Raw genomic sequence first — 11,662 nt, forward strand, 5'->3', positions numbered from 1 at the left:
TGGAGGATGATCGATGACAGTGAACACAAGGCGTCGGATTGTTGCAGATGTCTCAGCGCTCGTGTGTGTTCTGGCATTCTCATGCTGAAGGAGAGAGTGCTCCTTGTGTGGACGAACTATTCGAATTCGAAACTCGAGTAACACACGCTTTTTCTCACGCAACGACGTACTTACGTTACACTCCACCATGTTACAGACTACAATTCAGCGTCCTCTAGCGCCAGGGTGCTACAGATATGTGGACAAGAAGAATAAAAATGTAGAATGTTAATTACTTTTTTATATAACGTAAAAATATCGGAGGCATTACTTTTCAGCACGCTCTCGTAGTTATACTGTCTGAAAAGAGATATGGAGCATCTAGAAGGAGAGGTGGAAATAAAATAAAACTTCACGTTTTGACGGAGTGTAATTATGATGTCACCTCAGTGATTACAGTATCGAGATAAATATATAAATAAGTCGGTGGTATGAGCTCACTTATCAATATAACGTAAGGATTATTGCACTCCCACTGGGTGCATGCACTGATTCTGTTGGGAAAAGTGTCATAAAGACTCTAACACTGTATCCTCTGCTGAGGTAAGCTGACCCAAAACTGTTGTAAATGGTCCTCGATATCCTGGAAACAGGCACTGGGACGGAGTTGACGTTCGAGCTGGTCCCAAACATGTTCTACTGGGGACAGATTTGTGGGGGTTTTGCTGGCCACAGTACTACCTCAGAATCACATATGCGATGTATGAGCGAGCATTGTCCTGTTAAAACATTGCACCATGATACTGTCACATGAGATGTAATATATGAGGCTGCAGGATGTCCGTGACGTACCTTTGTGCCACCGGAGTTTCTTCAGTCACTACCGGCTCATGATGGTTTCCAAGACGATGGCGCCAGCAGGAACACTGATGTGCCTCTCCAAAATATTGGAATACTGGGATCACTCTCGCCCATACACGTCTGTGATGGTCGAGCCGCGATTCATCGCTGAACACAACGCGACGCCATTCATCAGCAGTCCATACTTCCCGGTCACGGCAGCCGTTGATGTGGCGGTGTTAACGGCAGCCTACGCTCGGGACGGTAGTTCTCTACTCTGGCTGCTGGCGGTGCACGCTGACACAGAACGTCCGAGGCTGTCGATCACTTATTCACGGATGGCAGGTGCTGATGAAAAGGAGTTATGATGTGCTTTGTGAGAAATACGGCGCACAGTGGGGCCAAATCCCAAAATGCTGACCAAAAGTCCAAAAATAAAGTTCAAGTTCCGGTAATTTCTAGTCGTGGGTTAAGTTGGATAAGGGTCCGACGGTCGAATTCCGGTCACCAGAGCGCCCTAGCCTCTGTACCTGCTATTGTAGGACAGTTGAAATGGAATCCTTCAACAAACTAGACACGTCGGCAGTGAGCAATTATTTCAACGTTACATTCAACAGGACGCCAAATCTCTAAAAATCAATCGATTTCAATTCTTAAGAATGGAATCAACAGCCGCAAGTAAATCATTGTGTAACATAAAATTAATAAAAATAATCCATGCGATAACAATAAACGAATCATTTATGCCTAAATGAACGGAAAAGTACAACGGAAAATTTTAAACACGAATAGAAAAGTTTATAAGTTCTGCAGAGTTCAAAAATCAGACCAATCCCACGTTGTAGATGCAACTATTATTGAATGAAAAAAATAAAGACTTACTGCATCCAGCTGCAACTGTGTTAGTGGTACGAAATCTTGCAACGCAGAACATGGTTTGCTGAATTTCGTACATCAACGCAGCAGAATGTTGCTCTTTCTCTTGTCCTAATCTGCGGTCTTCATGGTATTTCGAGTTGTAGAGTTGTATGATACTTTATTCACTTTAAATAATATTTTGTAATGAATAATAGTAACGAGGTTAAATATATAATTATCCATCTATATACACTACATGATCGAAAGTATCCGGACACCTGGCTGAAATTGACTTACAAGTTCGTAGTGCCATCCATCGGTAATCCTGGGATTCAATATGGTGTTGGCTCACCCTTAGCCTTGATGATAGCTTCCACTCTCGCAGGCATACGTTCAATCAGGTGCTGGAAGGTTTCTTGGGGAAAGGCAGCCCATTCTTCACGGAGTGCTGCACTGAGGAGAGGTAGCGATATCCGTCGGTGAGGCCTGGCACGAAGTCGGTGTTCCATAACACCCCGAGGTGTCCTATAGGATTCAGATCAGGACTCTGTGGAGGTCAGTCCATTACAGGGATGTTACTGTCGTATAACCACTCCGCCACAGGCTGTGCATTATCAACAGGTGCTCGATCGTGTTGAAAGATGCAATCGCCAACCCCTAATTGCTCTACAACAGTGGGAAACAAGAAGGTCCTTAAAACATCAATGTAGGCGTGTTCTGTGACAGTGCCATGCCAAACAACAAGGGGTGTTATCCCTCTCCATGAAAAACACGACCACACCATAATACCACCGCCTCTGCCGATGCTGCTCTGTCTCTCAGAGTAGAACTACAAATCGAAATTGCAATATCAGGGGCTTTGTAAAAGAGAAAATAGAACAACTGTAATTTAGTTACGCCGTATAAATAGCCATATTAAGCTAATCTCAATGTTACAGCCCTAAGTCAGGTGTTTTTATTACTAGATGTAGTGCTGAGGTAACACTGCAGGCTTTGCTGAATGACACAGCTGATAGGATATTATTAACACAAATGGATGTTGTCAAAAGTTTGTCTGCTGAAAATGTTTGCAACTTGGATTTAATTTGTAAGTGCGGCTGCGATGGCACTTCTGGCCAAAGTACGTAGAAACAAAAGTTCACCAGTGATGTTGGAAGCAAATGAGATGCTAATATTTTTTTTTACCTCAATCGTTTCATTGCATTCTGAATCAGACGACCAAGAAACAAACGCAAGGATAGTAGTATGGAAAAATCCGAGACCGTCATCTCCTAGTTTTTGCAGCCCAATTACAGTCCAGTTTTCTCACGAGAGTCCTGAAGGTAGCCATGAGAAAATGGAATACATTGAAAAGCAAGAGAAAAATCTTGTCCCTTTCGAAAAGATAGTAGATGGAAAAAAATTAAGAGTTTCTTTCCGACTTGCTTTCTCCATGAAAGACTGTAAAGTTTATAGTGCTATCACGCATAATATGTCTACTCAAGGATGCTTGTAACAACAACGACGTTGTACTATGGTACATATAAGTAATTTTTTTTCATCTGATTTTTCGATAAATTAGTGTAATTGATGTTCTGATTTCATTTATTTATTTTTGTTGTTTCATGTCATTGTGTTAAGAAAACTGTAAACAAATTTCAATGTGAATATTAATGTTTATGTCAAATGTCAAACAATATTGCAACAGAATTGAAATGTAAGAAACGTTGAAACTATTGTAAGATGTTTAAAATTGTAACTGTGCGTCTGGTCCATACGTAGGCAATGTGTTAGGATATGTAGAATGCAAAACCTCGGGTGAATACCCGGCTTGTAAGGGAGCGGTAAAAGGTGGTAGGCAGGCGAGCGCGGGAAAATGCGCACGGGCGCTGCACGGCACAACGGGCTCAGCAGTAGGAGTTGGAGTTTGGCATTGGTCTGAGCAACACGTTCTGGAGCGAGGAGGCTCTCCTGGAAGACGTAGTTTCATTGAGCCTCGGGTATGCCGTTCCAACACCTATACAGCATGGCAAAATTCCATAGGAACTAAATGGAGAAGTATTGCGACGCTAAGAAGAAGTAAAGTGCCGATACATCAAGAGCCATAGCTGTGATTGTATGTGTGCTCTGTGCCTCGCCATCTCGCCGCCTGCCAACCGCCGCATCGATACGAACAGGTTGAAACTTTTAGTACTGTTTTCGTATGGACCAGTGTTAATTTTGTTCCATACTGTTCAATAACAACTTAATAACAACTTAAATTTTACCAGAACTTTCCTATCATTTAATTATCCTCACAACTAACCTAGATAGGGTCCTTTCCAAATGTTGTGCAATTCGAGTGTCCCGAGATGAAAAATTAAAGTTTGTGTTAATAATAATTACCTGCAGACCTAACTATGTTAAAATGGTGTTTAAAGAATTGTTTTGTTAATGAACCAGTAAATGAACAACGAAGGTCTGACAAAGTTGGAAGATAACTTTAATATTGATTTAGTAATGGAGTTTAATTATTTTGAGACAGATATAAAGGTATTTAAAGGAGTAGGAAATAAGATAAAGAGAGTAGTAACTCATATATTGGAAATCTTGAGCACATAATAGTGTCAGTAATTAATTTTTTTAATACAGTGATCATAACAGTTTCAAGGTCCTACCCCCCCTTTTTTTTATTCATTTGAATTGTGAAGTGTTTTAAATTGATTTGACCAGCAAAAGTTAAAGTCAATACAAAAGCCAAAATTTATCAGTGTTTTATCTTTATTGAAATTGACATTTTGTTTTTGGCTCGAAATTACTATTTCTAGGGTAACCTATGCCCGATTTCAATAAGAACAATAGACATTATGAAGTTTGGTAATATACATTATAGTGTGGTGTTGTGTATTTATGGTTTTTCCAAATCAGTACAGAACGTGAAACTATCAGTTCAGTAGATTTTCTGGTTCTAAAATTCTACTATATTATTCAGTGTTACTACTTGTTGCTTTGCACGAATATCTACTAACTAGTACAGGGAAGAAACTCAGTTAATGCCTAATTAGGCTGGCGACCGTATTATTAACAACTGGTAGCATCTTCTGTGTTGCTTTTTTGTCCGTCCTGACGTGTAGTTGCATTTCGGACTTATTTGACGAATCATTGTTATTACAGAGTGGGTGTAAGTCTGATTTGCCACCATTCAGGAACACGCGGTCAATATCTATACAAAAATCTTGTCTCGTAAGGTGAACCCCACTCACTTACCATAGTACAGGCTTTAATGAGTATCGTATGCCCTGCGCGCACCAACGTTACAAGTGGCGACCGTAACAGGACATCCAGTTGTTGTCGGTCACAAATTAACGTTAATACCGAACAGTGGATGTTCAGTGGCACGAGTAACAATATTATTTAGTAAAGTAAATAGCAGTGAACGTCAAGTACGGTAGTGAGGTGTAATTTGCGTTCAGTATGGACAAGCACGTAGAAACAGTAGATGTGCCGAGCGTAATGAAAGTTGCGTTTGGCAATGACAGGAGTTTACGCGGGCAGATAACAGATGGCGTTAGTGGTAGACAATTGGCGTATATACAATACCACAAACATGTTAACGAACAGATTGCAATGTCGAGATTGCCTCGAACTCACCGAGGAATAAAAGAGGAAGTAGAGGATGACTTTGTAGATGATAGTGGGTATGTGAACGAATCCACTGACATGTTTGATTCACCACAGATAAAGAAAGAACCGAAAGAAAATTTTGAAGTAGGATCAGAACACAGCGATTCCGTAGAACAAAACAATGTGAAAATTTTAAGCATGAACGATTCATTTGAACGATTAACCAAACAAATTGCAGCACAGAATCATCAGCTTAAAACACACGTTGACGAGCAGCTTAAAACACAAGTTGGTCAGCTTAAAGTACAGGTTGAAAAACAAGGAATTAAAATTAGTGAACAAATAGAACAGGTAGAACAAAAAGAGGGTAATTTAAGCTCTGTAGTAAATACTATGAAGTCTGAAATTGACACAATTAATAAAAATATGATTACAATGCAGGGGGAAATTGACAACATTAACAGTAGGTTTGATGCTGAAATTCTCAACATCCAAGAGAAAGTAGAGCCTCTAGTTGAAACAAAAGTAGACGAAAAAGTTTTCGGTCTTAAAACTGAGATCGTAAACGAATGTCAACACGGAATCTCACAGTTGAAAAAGGCAGTTTCAGACACTGAAAGAAATTTAGGCGAAAAAGTTACCGGATGTGTACAAAAGTGTGAACAAAATACATCGAAAATTCAAGGCAAAATTTTCGATCTCGAGAGTAAAATCAAAGATAGGCCTGGTGTTGTCTGTAATGGCACACCACTTACGAAGCTGTTGGCAGGTGGGGAACGCTTCGATCCCGCCAAAAAACATAACGGATGGCATCCGTTAGATTTCATCAAAAATTGCGAGAGGATGTTTCCTGAACACTTGTCTGGTCAGGAGAAAATAAACGTAGTAATTAGCGCCTTAGCCAGGTGACGCTAAGCGCTGGGGAATTAACTTGAATACTGAACTAATGACGTTCGGAGAGTTTAAACAAAATTTTACGGAAGAATACTGGTCCGAACAAAAACAGGATCATTTGTGGCGCGAGTTTATCATGGCCAAACTTCATGATAACAGGGGCAGGAATTCTTTGAAAGATTTCTGCGAATATTGGTACCGAAAGTTGACACACTTAAGAGGGAGAAGATCCGATTCTGAAATCATATGGGAGCTATATAAAAAGCTTCCAGAAGATTCGAAGAGATATGTGGGAAGCAATCATCGTTGCTTCCAAGCGTTTCTCGAAAGAGTCGAAGACGAAGATCATTGGCGCGAAAGTCGTGCCAATTATCAGAATTTTAGTAACAGAAATAATCGCAATAATGACGAGAGAATTGACGGCGATGGGTTTCGCGTCAACATGATACGGAGAGGTAGAGGCAGAGGCAGAGGAAGAGGGAGTTATCTAGGTCGCGGTAGAGGGTACACCGCCCAAAATAATAACGGCGCAGGAAACTGATTTCCGCGAACGTTGCGGGCCAAACGGAAGCGGACAGAACACACCGGCCCTGATTTAAGAAACTTTACCGGACTTACAGTAAAGTTACGAGACAGCTTAGAGACAGGCGTGGAACGACGCAGCCTGTTGTGGCGAAGCAAGCGTCAGGTGCGTGCGCCGATGAGTCATCTTCGCCGCGCAGAGCGATACATGTTAATAGGCGAGTGGAGCAACAGAGGGCAACGGCCCAGCCCAGCAGAACAGCTGTTCAGAAAGAAGCCACTAGCAATGCGGCAGCATTAAGTACGAACATTGCTGTAAGAGCTGGTGAATACATTACGATTGGTAATTCTGTGGCGAAGGAAATAGTAGGTGGAACAATGGATACACAGAGAGGTGCAGTTAGCAGTGTTAGCAATGAAGTAAATGGCGAGAATGAATTAGCAGAAGTAACTGATTGGCGTGTGCAGATCGACGATCTGTACAAGGGCCTCAAGCAGTGTGAGTGGGAGGATTTTAAGAAGGAGTATGAGGCAAGGAGGTTAATTAGTGAAAAATGAGATAGTAGGGACGTCGATAAGGTGACGTGGCTCGAATTTAAAGAGGAGAGAGTAAATAGTGCTGCGCAAAGTACGCGTGCTGCCGATAGGACGATGGTTGAAGATAGGAAGGAATTGGAGGATGAAATCCTAAGCATTGATGAGGAAGTAACTTCTGTTAACGATCAGCCAATAGTACAAGCTGTTATCGAAAGGCACCATGAGGAAGGGGCAGGTAATTACCTAAAAGTAATTGAAGTCCACGAGGATTACACTAAATATGAAGTAACAGTGGATGTGAGTAAAGCTGATAATGAGGCCGTTTTGCCAAAAGAGGATACTGAGTTAAAATCAAAGCCTAACGAAAATGCAGAGGAAGAACTTAGTGCCTGTCTCAGAAAAGCTTTTATGTTAGAACCTGAAAGCGATCCGGAAGGGTCGGATTTGGATGACGAGTATTTCGGTACTAGTGAAAGTAATGGGAATACAGCTAATTGCGATATTGTACCTACCGACGATGAAGTTTCAAAACAAAACCCAGATGTTGAGACTGAACACAGAAAGAAAGAGCCACCTGATGACTCAGTGTTTATTTTGCAAAGAGTTCAAGTAAGTAAAAACTTTGAACTCCAGAAACGTAGGAAACCACCAGATATAAATGGTTCACAGGTCAGGAACGTATATTGGGACAATGTCACAGTCGACCGAGGTGCGTTGTGGAAAAAAGAGGAAGGGGCATGATATAGAGCCTGGGGAAAAACTAGAGTTTCCACCATGTACAAGCTTGGGGTTGAGTCAAAAGAAGGAATTAGTCAGAAAAAAGGGCAAAGCAAAAAGCTGAGTCTAGATCTAAAAGACATAAAAAAACCTGAAAGTTTCAAAACTTAAAATTGGGGATCATGTTCTTTTAAAAACCCACGAAAAATTTAGTGAACTGAACCATGAAATTTCCAAATTTAAATACATTTATAATGGACCATATATAATACAGAACATTCCGCATGATAATGCTTACTACCTGATCTACCCAAAATCCAAGAGACCTTTAGGTGTAAGAAACGTTGTGGACCTGAAACTGTATGTTCCTAGGAGTGAGTGACCTAAGTACAATCAGAAAGCAATCTGCAGTAAATGTGCTGGATCTAATGCTGAAACTACACTCCTGGAAATGGAAAAAAGAACACATTGACACCGGTGTGTCAGACCCACCATACTTGCTCCGGACACTGCGAGAGGGCTGTACAAGCAATGATCACACGCACGGCACAGCGGACACACCAGGAACCGCGGTGTTGGCCGTCGAATGGCGCTAGCTGCGCAGCATTTGTGCACCGCCGCCGTCAGTGTCAGCCAGTTTGCCGTGGCATACGGAGCTCCATCGCAGTCTTTAACACTGGTAGCATGCCGCGACAGCGTGGACGTGAACCGTATGTGCAGTTGACGGACTTTGAGCGAGGGCGTATAGTGGGCATGCGGGAGGCCGGGTGGACGTACCGCCGAATTGCTCAACACGTGGGGCGTGAGGTCTCCACAGTACATCGATGTTGTCGCCAGTGGTCGGCGGAAGGTGCACGTGCCCGTCGACCTGGGACCGGACCGCAGCGACGCACGGATGCTCGCCAAGACCGTAGGATCCTACGCAGTGCCGTAGGGGACCGCACCGCCACTTCCCAGCAAATTAGGGACACTGTTGCTCCTGGGGTATCGGCGAGGACCATTCGCAACCGTCTCCATGAAGCTGGGCTACGGTCCCGCACACCGTTAGGCCGTCTTCCGCTCACGCCCCAACATCGTGCAGCCCGCCTCCAGTGGTGTCGCGGCAGGCGTGAATGGAGGGACGAATGGAGACGTGTCGTCTTCAGCGATGAGAGTCGCTTCTGCCTTGGTGCCAATGATGGTCGTATGCGTGTTTGGCGCCGTGCAGGTGAGCGCCACAATCAGGACTGCATACGACCGAGGCACACAGGGCCAACACCTGGCATCATGGTGTGGGGAGCGATCTCCTACACTGGCCGTACACCACTGGTGATCGTCGAGGGGACACTGAATAGTGCACGGTACATCCAAACCGTCATCGAACCCATCGTTCTACCATTCCTAGACCGGCAAGGGAACTTGCTGTTCCAACAGGATAATGCACTTCCGCATGTATCCCGTGCCACCCAACGTGCTCTAGAAGGTGTAAGTCAACTACCCTGGCCAGCAAGATCTCCGGATCTGTCCCCCATTGAGCATGTTTGGGACTGGATGAAGCGTCGTCTCACGCGGTCTGCACGTCCAGCATGAACGCTGGTCCAACTGAGGCGCCAGGTGGAAATGGCATGGCAAGCCGTTCCACAGGACTACATCCAGCATCTCTACGATCGTCTCCATGGGAGAATAGCAGCCTGCATTGCTGCGAAAGGTGGATATACACTGTACTAGTGCCGACATTGTGCATGCTCTGTTGCCTGTGTCTATGTGCCTGTGGTTCTGTCAGTGTGATCATGTGATGTATCTGACCCCAGGAATGTGTCAATAAAGTTTCCCCTTCCTGGACAATGAATTCACGGTGTTCTTATTTCAATTTCCAGGAGTGTATTTTATTCCAAATGTAACAAATCTTTGTAAATATATGTATACCAATGACAGTGTGCTAATGTACTTATGTGAGTTTCAGATAAAGGTGTATGGAACTAAAGGACTGAAAAGAAAAAGCAAATGCTGTAAGTCAGATAAAAGATGGGACTGCCAAAAATCAAAGTGGGCAGTAAATGAGTCATAATATAAAGGAGTGCCAAAAATCAAAGAGGGCAGATAAATAGTCAAAGGAGAATTGTAAATGTGGTACAGGAGATGTGATAAAATGATGCGAAATGTACTGCCCAAATATGAATAATAGGCAGCAAATATATGTAGGAATTTCTCTAAATAATATTGTGTGTTTATTAGTAATTAAGGAAATGGACTGCCATTCAATGCAAGCAGCAGCAAATAGTTTTATAGTGTATATAGGTATTTGTATGTGCTTTGTAGTTAAGTGTTTGTGTTCCAAATTTTGATTTTATTTCTCTGAGAAATTTAATAATAATGAATAAGTTGCTACTTAAATAATGTTGTGATAGGAGGATGAACTGTGCCAAAGGCACTTAAGTAAATGATAGGTAAATGTTCTCGATATATTAAAAAGTATAGACCTATATAATGTGAGTGATAGGAAGTTTTGTGATATAAAATTTTATGATGGCACATTCACACAAATATTCAGAACCCCTGTATAAATGCAAAGTTCAGTGTTCCCATCAAATTTGCACTTAGTGAAATTTACAGGAAACAGGGGCATGTGTAACAACAACGACGTTGTACTATGGTACATATAAGTAATTTTTTTTTCATCTGATTTTTCGATAAATTAGTGTAATTGATGTTCTGATTTCATTTATTTATTTTTGTTGTTTCATGTCATTGTGTTAAGAAAACTGTAAACAAATTTCAATGTGAATATTAATGTTTATGTCAAATGTCAAACAATATTGTAACAGAATTGAAATGTAAGAAACGTTGAAACTATTGTAAGATGTTTAAAATTGTAACTGTGCGTCTGGTCCATACGTAGGCAATGTGTTAGGATATGTAGAATTGAAAACCTCGGGTGAATACCCGGCTTGTAAGGGAGCGGTAAAAGGTGGTAGGCAGGCGAGCGCGGGAAAATGCGCACGGGCGCTGCACGGCACAACGGGCTCAGCAGTAGGAGTTGGAGTTTGGCATTGGTCTGAGCAACACGTTCTGGAGCGAGGAGGCTCTCCTGGAAGACGTAGTTTCATTGAGCCTCGGGTATGCCGTTCCAACACCTATACAGCATGGCAAAATTCCATAGGAACTAAATGGAGAAGTATTGCGACGCTAAGAAGTAGTAAAGTGCCGATACATCAAGAGCCATAGCTGTGATTGTATGTGTGCTCTGTGCCTCGCCATCTCGCCGCCTGCCAACCGCCGCATCGATACGAACAGGTTGAAACTTTTAGTACTGTTTTCGTATGGACCAGTGTTAATTTTGTTCCATACTGTTCAATAACAACTTAATAACAACTTAAATTTTACCAGAACTTTCCTATCATTTAATTATCCTCACAACTAACCTAGATAGGGTCCTTTCCAAATGTTGTGCAATTCGAGTGTCCCGAGATGAAAAATTAAAGTTTGTGTTAATAATAATTACCTGCAGACCTAACTATGTTAAAATGGTGTTTAAAGAATTGTTTTGTTAATGAACCAGTAAATGAACAACGAAGGTCTGACAAAGTTGGAAGATAACTTTAATATTGATTTAGTAATGGAGTTTAATTATTTTGAGACAGATATAAAGGTATTTAAAGGAGTAGGAAATAAGATAAAGAGAGTAGTAACTCATATATTGGAAATCTTGAGCGCATAATAGTGTCAGTAATTAATTTTTTTAGTACAGTGATCA

This window comes from Schistocerca cancellata, chromosome 4 (genome assembly GCF_023864275.1).
Source record: "Schistocerca cancellata isolate TAMUIC-IGC-003103 chromosome 4, iqSchCanc2.1, whole genome shotgun sequence".
Classification (NCBI taxonomy): Eukaryota; Metazoa; Arthropoda; class Insecta; order Orthoptera; family Acrididae; genus Schistocerca; species Schistocerca cancellata.